The sequence below is a fragment of the Pinus tabuliformis genome, chromosome 2_2 (genome assembly GCF_031772625.1).
Source record: "Pinus tabuliformis cultivar Carrire ecotype Pingquan chromosome 2_2, CPIR1, whole genome shotgun sequence".
Taxonomy (NCBI): domain Eukaryota; kingdom Viridiplantae; phylum Streptophyta; class Pinopsida; order Pinales; family Pinaceae; genus Pinus; species Pinus tabuliformis.
The window spans coordinates 1074576206-1074593475 of record NC_142300.1 but is presented as its reverse complement, the minus strand read 5'-3'; the positions used below and the strand labels follow the sequence as shown (position 1 = coordinate 1074593475).

Here is a 17270-nt window from a genome sequence, read left to right as displayed (position 1 = left end):
AGATCGAAAATTATTAGGTTCGAATCCTGAATGTCAACAGCTCCTATAGCCGACAAAAGTAATTTACGTTGTGCTGGACATGATTGCAGCACTTCCAAAGCCGATTTTGTTGAGGGTGAAACAGCTAAATCCTCAACAATGTTATAATTCTGAGCCGCTCTCGCATGTGGATTGAAATATGACTTTTGAAGTATACCCTTGGCGGGCGGTTTGATTACCAAGTCTGGATTAGGTTTCTTGATCTGTAGTGGATCGGAACCGGGAGCTGAGGTTGATGGATTAGAATGAGAAGATTCTTCTTCTTTACCATCAATAGGACTTTTACTACCATAATCTTGTGATCGAGTCGCAATCCTAACATGGGACATCATAAGTATGGGTTCTTCGTTGGCACTCAAGGACGAACCTATCATCTTACTGTCTTGAGCTGGAAAAGGATCCTTCAAAATAGAAGGAGTTTGGGAACCTTTGACAATCTTCGCAACCTCTGCATGATGAGGGTAGTCTCATGTAAAATTTTCATCATCACAAATGAGACAAGGATAACGAGGTTTGCGCTTTTCATCATTGGATTCTGATTTTTCAGGTTTCTCCTTTGAATTTTTGTCTGTTTGTTCTTCTTATTTCCTTTCTTCTTCCCTAGTATGGTCGCCATTTTGTCACATGGAATAAGTTGATCTTGCGGACAAGATAGACCTTCCTAGAATCTAAAAAAGACCTAATGACAAGCAAACCAACCAAACACTATCTTTCTCTAAATATGCTTTAATAAACAATGGCAAGCAAGTGTTTTTAGGGCCTACCTTAGGTCCAACGCAAGTTTGTGGATGCCCTCGCTCCTTTGATCCAAATGAGCTCCTTTGTCGTGAATATGCAAACCCAAACAAGGCAAACAAATTAAATAGCACCTGAAAAACCAATATCATAAAACATAGTCAACATGAAAGTCAAGGAGTCCATGAAACAAATAACATGAGATACTTGTTGAGAAAAATGAGTTTGATTGTATTAATTCAAAAGAAGAAGAACTTTACAACCTGTGCCTTGACGTTGTACAAGCTCCTCCCAGGGTCCAGCAAGAAGTCTCCTCTACTTTGACAAGTTTCACTCACTCCCCAATGAAGCCAAAAAGGTATGTGATCTCTCCTCTTAAGCTCAACTAGGAAGTCTTGATTTCACCAGCATTTACCCTCAAAAATGTTTAGCTTATAACCTCCCTAGCAACCAGCCCAATGCCTGTATTTATAGTGCAATGGAGGGAGGTTACTAGGTCCTCCTTCAAAGCGATAGCTCCTCTCATCAAGGGATTATTTCCTTCTCTTTTGGGATGCATGAACCACCTCAGAGCGAAAAATCCACGTCAAAATTCCTTCTAGAATCCTCTAGAATTAACCCAAAGTGAGTTTTTAAAGATAAAACTTGCGCCTTTTGACTTTCACAGGGGTCTGCACCCACACCGTTAGGGACAAAGTGGGTAGGTCCACAATTTTTGTAAACAGAAGGTGCGGGACCGTAGGTGACAGTGAGAGAAAGTGCAGAACCAGAGTTACATTGATTTTTAATGTCTTTCTCCCATTTTCAAAGCTTGACTTGAAGTGCTGAGGTCTGAGACTTGCTTAGGAGGATAGTACAAGTGATGATAGACCCATACTGACTGCAAATAATCATGGTGACGATATTTTTGTGTAGCAATGAGTTTCAATAAAATAATACAAGGGAGCGCATGACCAGAGGTGGACGCCCAGGCAGGGCGCCCACACCTGAGCGTGTGTCAAACGAACGAGTGTGATGACACACCTTTAGATCATAGTGGGCATGTTGAGTGCATATGAGAAAAAGTGTTGCCATGGGTCGACTCATATGGTGGATGGGCAGAAGAATTGCGATGAGCTGACTCATGCACATAAAAAATAGGTTTGTTAACATTGGTGGGCAGGTTTGCTTGGAGCGGCTGACACCTCAAGAGACATGATGATTCATGAACATAAGTGGAGCATGCATATAAGTACATGGTGTGAGTTACTTGGAGGAACAAGACACCAACCGAAGTCAATAACAACAACTAGCATAGGCGGGTGACAGTGCGAGGGCCACGGGTCATGTGTTGGTCGCATGGCGAGCAGTGTTTACAGCTCAGGTTGTATAGAGGAAACATGAGTTAGATAGGTAAAAGGGTATGTGCCCACCCTTTCGAAAGTCGTAACGCATTGTAATTCGGGTGGAATGTAGCAATTGGTTAAGGGTTTAGGTAGAGTCTTACACCCTAGTAGGGGCAACCTCTCGACTATAACATATTGTAAAAAGATTGAAAATGATAATGAAAGTTTAATTTGATGAAATATTGTTGTTGGTCTCTTGATTGGTATTTTTGCATTGTATTGTTATGTTTTCTGCACATAACGATTTAATAATAAAAAGAGAAAGACTGTAATAATAATATAGGTGTACTTCGGAAGAAGAAAAAAAGAAGCCAACAGTTGGTAGGTGTACTCCAGAAGAAGAAAAAAAGAAGTGTTGGCTGCACAATTTGGGGTTTCTTGATTTGGAGATTCATGGTAGAGCCATCCAAGATTTGTTGGAAATAGGAGCAACTAGCAATTTTATGATGGCAAGCATAGTGAAAGAAGTTGGGTTGGAGCTTACTCCCAAGGAAGTGGAAGTCAAGGCAATGAACTCAAGGGCTAAAGTGTGTCGGTTCAAATTGCAGATTGGCATACTTTGACATGATATTAGGGCATGATTTTCTGAAGGGAAAAGGGGCAACTTTTGTGTCGTTTTATGTTGATATTATATTGATGGGAGACACACATATGTTCCTACTCACCAACAATGTAGGGAAATGAAGGTGAAATATGTGTCTTCACTAAGTATGGGTAGCGTGATGCATGATTTGGATGTTGAGACATATGCGACAATTATCAGGGAGGTTAAGGATGTTGATGGAGTGGGAATGCCTATTCTACCCAATATTTTCAATGCATTGGCCAAGTATGTAGATATGATGCCTAACAAATTGTCGAAATTATTACCACCAAGACATGCACTGAACCATAAAATTGAGTTAGAGTCGAGGAAATTACTGTAGAGCCTCCAAAATGTATTCAAAATATCATCCACGTTCACCTTTATCGCCACCATGTCACTCACATGTTGCAACTTCATGACCATATAACCTTTCATTAGCCTCCATTTTCATAATTATATAGGTTCCATTTGTGTTTTCCAAAAGATAATGATTTCTAGTATTTTAAGTGAATTTATGGTTAAATCTTAGAAAAATGACATATACTTGCTAATACTTAAAAGTGACTTGAGTTTCATGACATGTATAGGTCATTTGGAAGCTTCCAAGGCACCCTTATGTTGCCTCCAATTTTCAAATTCGAATTCCCTTCAAGATATGGAAGGAGATTTGGATAAAGGTCAAAGAGGATATGTGTCTCATCATTACCTATTTGAGTTGTAACTCTATGATATTGTGTGTCCCATCATTACCTATTTGAATTGTAATTTTCTAGGGATCTAAGGAGAGAATAGTGGACCTGCATTAATGAGGTAGATTCTTATTTTTCTGTATAAATAGGAGAGCCTCTTCCTTTCAAAGGTATGTGTAAAGTTGGAGATACTCAGGTGCAAATTTAATATTACTCATGTTTTGAATGGAATTTAGATTTAGCACCATGCTCATGAGTGATGTTTAACTTGATTGGTAATGCTTGCACTAGGAGCCTCTCAACTTGCCATCTCTCATGCTTTAGGATTGGCCACCTATAATGTGTGAGATTATTGTTTTTCATAGATTAAGATTTATTGCTTTCATAGATTAAGATTTATTACTTTCATATATGTTCCTGTGTGAGAGGTTAAAGGTGATTGTTTTTATTTTCTTTCATATCTCTTCCTATGTGAGAGGTTAAGAATGATTGTTTTTTCTTTCATTTCATTTCATGTGGGTTGGATTATTCATTTCATAAGATCCTGATTTGATAATGCACACATGATCCCTTAGAGTAGATTTCATTTTATGCAATTTCATTTCTGAAAGAGTGGTGTGCTTTTCAATTCCTCCAACTGTGGTAGATTAAGATTTAAATTCCTACAAGTGTGGTAGATTAAGATTTCGATTCCGCGCACTATACTATAATTCCTTTCAAATTGATTGTTGAATTAAAATAGGTGAATTTGGTTTTTCATTATTTGGTTTCATAGTTAGATTGATCTAAATTGGGAGTTAATTTCTAGCATATACAGTGCACGCACGATTTTCAAGTTTTACGAAACACCCAAATTGACAATTAAATGATAGGTAATTAATTTGCCTCAACATTTTGGTGTATTTTCTGGGGAAGTGTGCATAGGAACTAGCTTTCAGTCTATAGTTCATTTTTCAGTTTTTTTTTTCCTAAATGCATGATTAAAGCATGTAGATGCATAAATCATTTAGTTGCATATCATTTTTATAATATATATATATATATATATATATATATATATATATATATATATATTTCTCTTTTTTGATGCTAACCATTTATGGACAAAGGATCTAGAATGCAAATTAAACGTTCTTTGGAGCATAAGGACTACAGTGAGGAATGGTATCGAAATGCGATTGCGCCACGACATTCATCCATTCTTCAGGTGATGTTTGTGGCAAATCTAAAGGTTAAAACGATTTTTCATGTCTTCATGCACAATCAGGTACATTTCGCAAATTTGGATATGAGCATTTTAGAAAGTCTACTCTGTAAATGGCTCCATTGGAAACATTCATATACTTACGAAAAATAAAAAAATATTTTTTTTTTCTTTCAAGTAGGATAAAATAGGGAAATAAAATCAAGCTTGATTGCAATTTTATTTAGAATTTAGAGTTTTCAGATTGTATTTATTTTCTTTCATTTTATTAATTTGACAAAAATATTTTTAATAAATAAATAAATAAAATCATGTTAGATTTTCATTAAAAGAAAATTGTTTTTGAATAAGGGAAATGTAAATTTTTAAATAAAAATATTAATTCTTCTTTCCAAAAAAAATGACAATTTAGGTTCTCGTGCGACCTGTAAAAAAAAAATGAAATACGTTAGCTTAGTATATAAATTCAAAATTCATCATATAAAAAAAAATCTTGCTTTGAATTTGATCTGATTTGATGCATTTATCTTCGAAAAATGGGCAGTGTTATAAGCAATCAGCATAAAATCACAATTATTTACCTCTTGAAATGTTGTTTAAACAAAGGATTTGTTGAGCAATCGAAAGCTTTCTATCACTATTTGATTACAACAACAATCCTTTCATACACTCAACGATTCTCATTAGTCTGGCGCAAAAGCGATTCAAGTCGCGCTCCCATCATCTAATGATTAACGAAATTCACTTGGTTATAAGATCCATATTATTGGGAAATAACTTCAGAAGATTGAGCTAGAGATTTGTTGCACTTAAATGATCTATCTTCCTACTCTATCCAATAGTGATCTTCTCCCTCTGAGTTCTTCAACTATGGATTTACCTGAAATTATAGTGGCAACTCCTTTGAAACCACGAATTCTATCATGAAATCTGTTTCACCCTCTCCTCCATGTTCTAGAATATCTATGTCAGGGAAGCCCAAGAGAGGCTTAGTTAATGTGAATACTTATTGTGACTCTCCAAGCAATACTTCAAAGAACCTTTCCTGCAAAAGAATCAATGGAACAAACTAGAACAACACGATATGCCCATGTTAGTGCTGGGCCAATTTCCAAGAACCTTGTTGTGGCTGAGGTCTATGCTATGGTTCATTTATTTATTTATTTCCAAAGTATTTTCTTCCTTTATATCTCCAAATCTCCAGATCTAGCATTCGTTCTAGAAGAAATTGATTTCCTCACCAAAACAGAGGCCAAATACGTAACAGTTTTGACCAATCATTTTAAAATGCACTTTATGGGCAACTGGAAATGAATTTCAAAACAATAAAACATGGGTTTCCTTCATAATAGGGTCAACTGTATTATCCATGAGACATTTTCTCAAATTCATAACCATTTGAGATATTTTCGGGGTTCTTTGGAGCCTTATTTTGCAAATCGCATAAAAATTGGTTTTTCGATTTAATGCACAAATAGATAGTTTCTTTAGTTGTGGCCATGAAAGGATCATATTAGTTTACTTTATCTATAGGAGGTGTCTCCACCAAGATAACACTCAAAGGCTTGAACGTGAAGTTTGTTTTGGCCACAAAGTTGAATCTTGGCAATAATGGTAAGAGAATCTCAGCTAAAAACAAATCTGGTTGCTCTGATTTGTGGCAGTTTCAATTGCCTACAAATCCTCACGCATTTACACTCACCGTTTCCTAGTTAAAGCCACCCTAGCAATGTCATCATTTAGTTTGGAGTTTTGGTTATTGTAGAGTAGCGTTGGGGTCATATTTTGAGATTGGTTATACCCACATTTGATTGGTAAGTTTTAGTGGTGTTTTAGATTAGGCGTGGGATCAGTTAGCTGAGTGATCGAGGTGTGTCAAGATAGAAAGCAAGGGTTTCATTCTCGTTATCGCAGCTCAAATACAATTTGCTTTTTGGGTGCATTCATTTCGCAGGAAGTTGTTTGTTTCATATGGGGATTATAAATGTGGAATGTCAGATGAAGTGGCCACCCAATCATGTAACGAATGCAATCATGGGCATAAAAACGTTTTTTTAAAGGAGAACAGGTTGCATCTATGGGCCACATAGTTGGTTTATTCAATTTGGGCAATACATGCTATATTGAATTCAACTGTACAATGTTTAGATTCAGTTCCAGAGTTGAAGTTAGCATTAGAAAAGTACACATATTCTAGGAGGAGCAATGATTTAGACCCTTCATCTCATTTTTTAACTGTGGCTACTAGTAATTTATTTGGTGAGTTGGATAGAAGCACTCGAGCTGTCACTCCTATGCAATTTTGGATGATGCTGAGAAAGAAGTATCCTTAGTTTTCCTAGCAACATAATGGTAAATTTATGCAACAGGATGTAGAGGAATGCTACACTCAACTTATCTATACATTATCACAATCTCTCAAGTCCCTAGATTTGAGTGAATCTATGAAGTCTTTATTTTGGATTGAGCTTACAAGCAAGATTCGATGTGCTGAAAGTGGCGAGGAAAAGTTTGGAGACAAAGTTGGTATACTCGTTAAAATGTCACATTTCTCATCAGGTCAACCATTTGCATGAAGGACTGAAACATGGTCTGAAGTCTGAACTGGGGAAGGTGTCTTATACATTAGGCTGCAGTGCAATGTATTTGAAGGAATCTCGCATTAACACCTTACCAAATTATTCAACTATACAGTTTGTATGATTCTTTTTGAAAAGAGAATCAAACCAGAAGGTAGTAAATTATCCTTTAGAGTTGGATGTTCTAGATTTATGCTCTGATGGGCTACGTAAGAAGTTGAAGGAACCACTCCAACAACACCTCTCCATTCTTCAAATGTTGTGTAGTCAAAACCACGGTTCGTTTTCAAAACGCTTCAATGCTTTTCTACAAGTTCGACTTTTTTTTTTCACATATGGAAACACTTTATACATGGCAAATTTCATTTTTTTTATTACGTAGTTTTTTGTTATGTTTTATTTTTTTACGTTCTGTTTTTTTAGAATGTTATATGTTATGTTTTAATGTTTTGTTATGATTTTTTATGCTTTTTTTAATGAAGTGTTTTTAATAACATTTGTACATTTATGTTACAAATTTTACTATGATTTTTGTTATGTTTGTTTGTATATATATTTTAGTTAGTACATATGTTTTTCTTTTTATGTACATCTATTTTACTTTTTAGTTTTGTAAATATTTCATTAATTTTTAGATTGTATGTTTTATTATTTTTTTTAAAATTTGTCATAAAAATTGATGTGAAATTCATTTAATGCCTAGAGAAAATTGAGAAAAAGTTGTTGTGATGGTTCATTTACACGCCTATCGAAGCAAGAAAAAAATTAATAAAAAAATCATAAAACACCAAACAAAAACAATTGAATAAAAGCGCAATAGCTCACCTTAACTAAACTTAATTACAAATCGAATTTCATTAAGATTGAGTTTTTACATTGTAGAAATCATGCTCAATTTTTTTTTATTGGTTTTATCTAATGTTATGTCTTCAAGTATGATGCAGGAAAGAAGAAAAACTGTAAGGGCACTTTATCTACAGGATCAATTGATGAATGTTTGATTAAGGATTGTTTTGCATGAATCATTAAGCATTTGCAAATAATATTTCTTGATCTTTGTGAAATGCTATGACAAAAGAAATTGTGCATATCATCCTTTTAGAAATTGGACTTATTATCGCAATTCTGATAATTTGAAGCAAATACATGTCATGAACCTGTTTTACTATCATATGTATCAAAAATAAATTGATCACTTCTCTTTAAATACACTTACATTTTATTGCAATGTTAATGCCATGTTTGTTTTCAAGTTCCACGACAATTGGAGAATTGAAGGAAGCCAATTATGCATGATTGGTTTTCTATGACCAATTTCAAGAAACATGAACCAATTAAATCCATTTCTTTCATTCATAAATCCTTCATTTTTCCTCTCCAAACTCACAAGATATTCAAGCATTTTTTGCTAAACATCGTCGTCACCATTTTCCTTGCAAGAGTCGCATGTTTCCATTTATATTTTCCATTCACGTTTTCCATAATTTCCATTCATTAACCCATTAATAGAGACATTCAAATCACTTACATGTTGATTTTTCCATTTTCTTTCCTTTCACTTGTTTACCCTCTTTTCATTTTCCTTGAACATTAAATCCCGCTTAATACAAATTTTCCATCCATAGTCCTTCCAAAATCATTATTCCATACTCGCGTTAGATGAAGGGGGATTCATTAATGCCTCGCTTCTAACAAGTATTGGCCTATCGATATCATCACATTATCTAGGTTCAAGGCTAGAGTCCTTATTAGTACCTTGAGGCTTGTATGCATCAATGACAAGTTCTCTCGCTGACAATCATGGGAATACATCAATATCCCTTGATTGTTGGACCTTGGAAGTGGCTCGACATTAGCTCATCTATTCGCACTTTGCAAGATGTACATGCTAGGTACCTTGGCGCTTGTTGACATTAATGGTGATTTTACCTCGCATTGGTTAACAACATTCATTAATGGACGATAATCCAATGACTTCTCTTCATGCTCGAAAACAACACATTTATTCGCATGACTATAATTGTACAATTGGGATTTGTAGCAAGTGAAGGCTATCTGATTTCAGCATTTTGTAACAGATACATCATATTTAGCAGCAGAAATAGAAAATCCAAATTCGCCACCTCATCCAACATTTATGCAACCAAGAAGAAGATGTAATTCTACATTCTATTCCATGATCCAGCAGCAGCTACAACTTCTCTACATATGCACAGTTTGTCCACTTCCTAGGTAAGTAAAGGTATGTTGTTTTCTAGCCTTTAATCATAGAATTCCTTAAATACTGAAATTATAGTTTTTGGAAAATACTTCACCATATTTCCTTTCTCATTTAAAAAAAATAAATTGTAAACACCTTTAGTTTGGGGTCGGGGTGGGGTGGGGTGGGGTGGGGTAGGGACATCCATTTATGATCACTCTTCATATCACTTCATTTCATCCTAACATACTTATCCTAATCATTATGATTGCATTATGGTTCAAAAGTTATGTTATTTGCAAATAAAGACTAAATGATGAGAATATTATATCGTTGATTAAAATATACATTCTTAAATATGTTCAATGAGTCTTCTTACAACAAAAAGAAACAAAGTATTGAAACACAAGAACGAATACCAATTAAAATTTGGTTGTACCACAAGAACCAACCAAACATGTTGCTATTCAATGTATGACAAGGAATACTTTGCAAAAAGAAATGAAATTGTCAAATTCAAAGTTTAAGGACAATTGATATAAGCAAACTCATTTAAAAGCAAATCATGATTAAGAGATGCAGTAGATTTCATGCATACATGCAATAATGTCAGTTGGGGGGTATGTAGAGCCTCCAAACTGTATTCAAAATATCATCCACTTTCACCTTTATCTCCACCATTTTACTCACATGTCGCAACGCAATGACCATATAACCTTTCATTAGCCTCCATTTTCATAATTATATGGGTTCCATTTGTGTTTTCCAAAAGTTAAAGATTTCTATTATTTTAAGTGAATTTATGGTTAAAACTTTAGAAAAATGGCATATACTTGCTAATACTTAAAAGTGGCTTCAGTTTCATGACATGTATAGGTCGTTTGGAAGCTTCCAAGGCACCCTTATGTGGCCTCCAATTCTCAAATTCGAATTCCCTTCATGATATGGAAGGATATTTGGATAGAGGTCAAAGAAGATATGTGTCTCATCATTACCTATTTGAGTTGTAACTCTATGAGATTGTGTGTCTCATAATTACCTATTTGAATTGGAAATCTATGAGATTTTCTAGGGACCTAAGGAGAGAATAGTGGACCTCGATTAATAAGGTAGCTTCTTATGTTTTTGTATAAATAGGAGAGCCTCCTCCTTTTAAAGGCATGTGTAAGGTTGGAGATACTCAGGTGGAAAGTTAATATTACTCATGTTTTCAATGGAATTTAGATTTAGCACCATGCTCATGAGTGATGTTCACCTTGATTGGTAATGCTTGCATTGGGAGCCTCTCAACTTGCCATCTCTCATGATTTTGGATTGGCCACCTATAATGCGTGAGATTTACTGTTTTTCATAGATTATGATTTATTGCTTTCATATCTTTTCTTGTGTGAGAGGTTAAGAGTGATTGTTTTTATTTGCTTTCATATCTTTTCGTGTGTGAGAGGTTAAGAATGGTTGTTTTTGCTTTCATTTCATTTCATTTTTTTATTATTATTCATTTCATAGGATCCTGATTTGATAATGCACACATGATCCCTTAGAATAGATCTCATTTCATGTAATTTTTATCTCTAAAAGAGTGGTGTGCTTTTCAATTCCTGCAAATGTGGTAGATTAAAATTTCAATTCCGTGCACTGTACTATAATTTCTTTTGAATTGATTGTTGAATTAGAATAGGTGAATTTGGTTTGTCGTTATTTGGTTTCATAGTTAGATTGATCTAAATTAGAAGTTAATTTTTAGCATATACAGTGCACGCAGGCTTCGCAAGTTTTACAAAACCCCCGATTTGATAATTAAATGATAGGTAATCAATTTGCCTCAACATTTTGGCGCCGCTGCTGGGGAAGTGTGCATAGGATCTAGCTTTCAATCTAGAGTTCATTTTTCAGTTTATTTTTCCTAGATGCGTGATTAAAGCATGTAGATGCATAAATCATTTATCTGCATATCATTTTTGTAAAATAATAATAATAATAATAATAAATAAAATTCTGATACTAACCATTTATGGTCAAAGGATCTAGAATGCAGATTAAACATTATTTTGGGCACAAGGACTACATTGAGGAATGGTATTGAAACGCGATTGCACCATCACATTAATTTGTTCTTCAATAGCGACAAATCTAAAACTTAAAATGATTTTTCATGTCCTCATGCACAATCAAACACATTTTGAAAATTTGGATATAAGCATTCTAGAAAGTCTAATCTGTAAATGGCTCCATTTGAAACACTCATATACTTACAAAAAATAAAAAATATTTTTTTTTTCTTTCAAGTAGGATAAAATAGGAAAATAAAATCAAGCTTGATAGCATTTTTATTTAGAATTTAGAATTTATATATTGTATTTAATTTCTTTCATTTTATTAATTTGACAAAAATATTTTTAATAAATAAATAAATAAATCATGTTTTGATTTTCAATAATAAAACAATCTTGTTAGATTTTCATTAAAAAAAATTGTTTTTGAATAATGGAAATGTAAATTGTTAAATAAAAATATCAAATATTTTTCCCAAAAAAGTTAAAAATTTAGGTTCTCGTGCTACGTGCTACCTGTGAGAAAAAATGAAATGCATTAGCTTAGAATAGAAATTCAAAATTCATCATATAAAAAAAAAATCTGGCTTTCAATTTGATCTGATTTGCTACATTTATCTTCGAAAAATGGGCAGCGCTATAAGCAATAAGCATTACATCACAGTTATTTACCTCTTGAAATGTTGTTTAAATGAAGGATTTGTTGAGAAATTGAAAGTTTTCTCTCATCTGAGTACAAGAACAATTCTTTCATACACTCAACAATTCTCATTGGTCTGGCACAGTAACAATTCACAGCGGATTGCCATCATCTAATGATTAACGAAATTCACTTGGTTATAAGATCCATACTTTTGGGAAAGAATTTAAGCAGATTGTGATGGATATTTGTTGCACTTAAACAATCTATCTTCCTACTCTGTCCAATAATGATCGGCTCCCTCTGAGTTCTTCAACTATTGATTTACCTGAAATTGTAGTGGCAACTCCTTTGAAACCGCCAATTTTATCATGAAATCTATTTGAACCTCTCCTCCATGTTCCGGAATATCTACCTTAGAGAAGCCCAATATAGGCTTAGTTAATGGGAATATTTCTTGTGTCTGTCCAAGAAATATTGCGAAGAACGTTTCCTCTAGAGCAATCAATGGAACAAAGTAGAACAACATGAAACGCCCAGGTTAGTGCTCGGCCAATGTCCAAGAACCTTGTTGTGGCCTAGCTCTATCCTATGGTTGGTTTATTTATTTATTTACAGAGTCTTTTCTTCCTTTATATATCCATATCTCCAGATCTAGAAGTCATTCTAGATGAAATTGATTTTGTCACCAGAACAAAGGTCAAATATGTGACAATTTTGACTAGACATTTTAAAACTCGTTTTATGACCAATTGGAAGTGAATTTCAAAACACTAAAACATGGGTTTTCTTCAAAATAGTGTCAGTTCATAACCATTTGAGATATTTTTGAGGTTCTTTGGAGCCTTCCTTCGTTGATTGTGTAAAAAATGGTTTTTCAATTTAATGCACAGATAGATCACTGCTTTAGTTATGTCTATGAAAGGATCAGATCGGTTCACTTGATATAAAGGAGGTGGATGCACAAAGATAACACTCGAAGGCTTTAACATGAAGTTTTTTTGGCCACAAAGTTGAATCTCGGCAATGATGGTAAAAGAATCTCAGCTAAATACAAATCTGGTTGTTGTGATTTGTGACAATTTCAACTGGTTACAAATCCTCATGCATTTACACTCACTGTTTCACAATTAAAGCCAACTCAGTAATATCAGAATTTAGTTTGGATTTTTGATGATGGTAGGGAAGTGTTGGGGTCATCTATTGAGATTGGTTATACTAACATTTGATCGGTAAGTTTTATTGGTGTTTTAGAGTAGGCGTGGGATCAATTAGCTGGGTGATCTAGGTGAGCCAAAAGAGAAAGCAAGGATTTCATTCTCGTTATTGCAACTTGAATACAATTTCTTTCTTGAGTGCATTCATTTTGCAAGAAATTGTTTTTTTCATGTGGGGATTCTAAATGTGGAATGTTAGATGAAGTGGCTGCCCAATCATGTAACGAATGTGGTCATGGACATAAAAAAAGTTCTTTTAAGAAGAATGGGTTGCATCTCTGGGCCACATAGCTGGTCTATTCAATTTGGGCAATACATGCTATATGAATTATATTGTAGAATGTTTACATTCAGTTCCAGAGTTGAAGTTAGCATTAGAGAAGTACACAGATTTTGGGAGAAGTAGAGATTTAGATCCTTCATCTCATCTTTTAATTGTGGCTACTAGGAATTTATTGAGATGGATAAAAGCACTCAAGCTGTTGCTCCTATGAAATTTTGGATGATGCTGAGAAAGAAGTATCCTATGTTTTCCTAGAAACATAATGGTTTATAAATGCAACAGGATGCAGAGGAATGTTGGATCCAACTTATCTATGCACCGTCACAATCTCTCAAGTCCCCAGATTCGAGTGAATCTATGAAGTCCTTATTTGGGATCGAGCTTACAAGAAATATTTGATGTGCTGAAAGTGGCGAGGAAAAGTTTGGAGACAAAGTTGGTGTACTCGTTAAAATGTCACATTTCTCATGAGGTCAAATATTTGCATGAAGGACTGAAACATGATCTGAAGTCTAAAATGGAGAAGGTGTCTCCCAAATTAGGTCGTAGTGTAGTTTATTTGAAGGAATCACGCATTAATACCTTGCCAAATTATTTAACCATATAGTTTGTATGATTCTTTTGGAAAAGAGAATCAAACCAAAAGGCAGTAAATTATAGTTCAGAGTTTGGATGTTCTATATTTATGTTTTGATGGGCTACATAAGAAGTTGAATGAACCACTCCAACAATGCATCTCCATTCTTCAAACATTGCGTAGTCAAAACCACTTTTCATTTTCAAAACTCTTGAACATTTTTCTACACGTTTGACTTTTTTTCGAATATGGAAACGTTTTATACATGGCAAATTTCAATTTTTTTTATGATGTTGTTTTTTGTTATGTTTTATTTTTGTACGTTGTGTTTTTTTTAGAGTGTTATATGTTATTTTTTAATGTTTTGTTATGATTTGTTACGTTTCTTTTAATAAAGTATTTTTTTATAAAATTTGTACATTTATGTTATAGGTTTTGTTATGATTTTTGTTATGTTTGTTTGTATATATATTTTATTTTGTACATATGTTTTTGTTGTTTCGTTTTTCTTTTAAGTAGATCTATTTTACTTTTTAGTTTTGCATATATTTCATTAATTTTTAGATTGTATGTTTATTACTTTTTAAGAAAAATTTTATGGAAAATTGTCATAAAAATTGATGTGAAATAAAAAATAAAATAAAATAAAAAATCATAAAACACGAGACAAAAACAATTGAATAAAAGTGTAATAGCATACCTTAACTAAACTTATTTACAAATCAATTTCGATAGGATTGTGTTTTTATATTGTCAAAATCATGCTCAAAAATTGTGTTATTCGTTTTATCTAATGTTATTTCGATAGGATTGTGTTTTTATATTGTCAAAATCATGCTCAAAAATTGTGTTATTCGTTTTATCTAATGTTATGTCTTCAAGCATGATATAGAAAAGAAGAAGAACTGTAAGGGCGCTTTATGTGCAGGATCGGTTCATGAATTTTTTATTGAGGATTATTTTGTAGGAATCATTAATCATTCACAAATAATATTTATTTATCTTTGTGAAATGCTATGAATGAGGAAAGTGTGCATATCATCATTTTGGAAATTGGATTTATTATTGCAATTGTAAAATTGGACTAACCATGATAATTTGAAGCAAAGACATGTCATGAACCTGTTTTACTAGTGTATGTATAAAAAATAATTTGATCACTTCTCTTTGAACACACTTACTTTTTATTGCATTGTTAGAGCCATTTTTGTTTTCAAGTTCCAGGACAACCAGAGAATTGAAGGAAGCCAATTATGCATGATTGGTTTTCTATGACCAATTTCAAGAAACATGAACTAGTTAAATCCATTTTTTCATTCATAAATGCCATCATTTTCCCTCTCCAAACTCACAAGCTATTCACACATTTTTCGCTAAACATCGTCATCACCATTTTCCTTGCAAGAGTCACATGTTTCCATTTATATTTTCCATTCACATTTTCCATAATTTCCATTCATTAACCCATTAATAGAGACATTGAACTCGCTTACATGATGATTTATCCTTTTTCTTTCGTTCACATGTTTACCCTATTTTCATTTTCCTTTCTATTAAATAAATCCTACTTGATGCAAATTTTCCATCCATAGTCCTTCCAAAATAATTATTCCATACTCACGTTAGGTGAAGGGGGATTCATTAATGCCTCCCTTCTAACAATTCTTGGCCTATCATCATCAACACATTATTTGGGTTCAAGGCTAGAGTCCTTATTAGTACGTTGAGGCTTGTATGCATCAATGACAAGTTCTCTGGCTGAAAATCATGGGAATACATCAATGTCCCTTGATCGTTGGATCTTGCAAGTGGCTCGACATCATCTCAGCTATTTACAATTTGCAAGATGTACTTAGGTACTTTGCTGCTCGTTGAAATTAATGGCAAGTTTGCCTCGCATTCATCAACGACATATTTTAATGGCCGGTAATCCAATGACTTGTCTTCATGCTCGACAACAACACATTTATTTGCATGACTAGAATTGTCCCATTGGGTTTTGTAGCACATGAAGACTATACCATTTCATCATTTTGTAGCAGATAGAGCAGATTTAGTAGAAGAAATAAAGAATTTATTTTCACCACCTCATCCACCATTTATGCAACCAAGAAAGAGATGGAATTTTACATTCTTTTCCATGATCTAGCAATAGCTACAACTTCTCTACATATGTACAATTTGTCCACTTCCAAGGTAAGTAAAGGTATGTTCTTTTCTAGCTTTTAATCGTATTCCTTAAATACTGAAATTATAATTTTTGGAAAATACTTCACCATATTTCCTTTCTCATTTAAAAAAAACAAAACTGTAAACACCTTTACTTGGGGGGGGAGCGACATCCATTTATGATCACTCTTCATATCACTTCATTCCATTTCACTTCATTTCATCCTAACATACTTGTCCTAATCATTATGACTGCATTATGGTTCAAAATTTATGTGATTTGCAAATAAATACTAAATTATGAGCATATTATATGGCTGATTCAAATATGTGTTCTTAAATATGTTCAATAAATCTTGTTGCAACAAAAAGAAACAAGGTAGTGAAACACAAGAAACAATAGCAATTAAAATTTGGTTGTCCCATAATAACCAACCAAACTTGTTTCAATTCAATGTATGAAAATGAATACTTTACAAAAAGAAATGAAATTTTCAAGTGGAAAGTTTAAGGAAAATTAATATAAGCTAAGCTCATTCAAAAGCAATTCATGATTAAGCAATGCAACAGATTGCATGTGGAAATGCAATAAAGTCAGTTGGGGGGCATGTAGAGCCTCCAAAATATATTCAAAATATCATCCACTTTCATATCTATCGCCAGCATTTCACTCACATGTCGCAACGCCATGACCATATAACCTTTCAATATCCTTAATTTTGATAATTATATGTGTTCCAATTGTGTTTTCCATAAGCTAATGATTTCTAGTATTTTAAGTGACTTTATGGTTAAAACTTAGAAAGATGACATATACTCTCTAATACTTAAAAGTGCCTTGAGTTTCATGACACATGTAGGTCATTCAGAAGCTTCCAAGGCACCCTTATGTGGCCTGCAATGCTCAAATTCGAAT

The 17270-nt window shown here is 33.6% G+C and overlaps 2 pseudogenes; both read left to right on the top strand.

Moving 5' to 3' along the window:
* Positions 1-8238, top strand: part of LOC149197119 (ubiquitin carboxyl-terminal hydrolase 6-like) — a 181098-nt pseudogene extending 172860 nt beyond the window's left edge.
* A 4397-nt stretch (positions 8239-12635) lies between these two features.
* On the top strand, positions 12636-14302 carry LOC149197118 (ubiquitin carboxyl-terminal hydrolase 6 pseudogene; annotated as a pseudogene).
* Positions 14303-17270: the final 2968 nt, after the last annotated feature.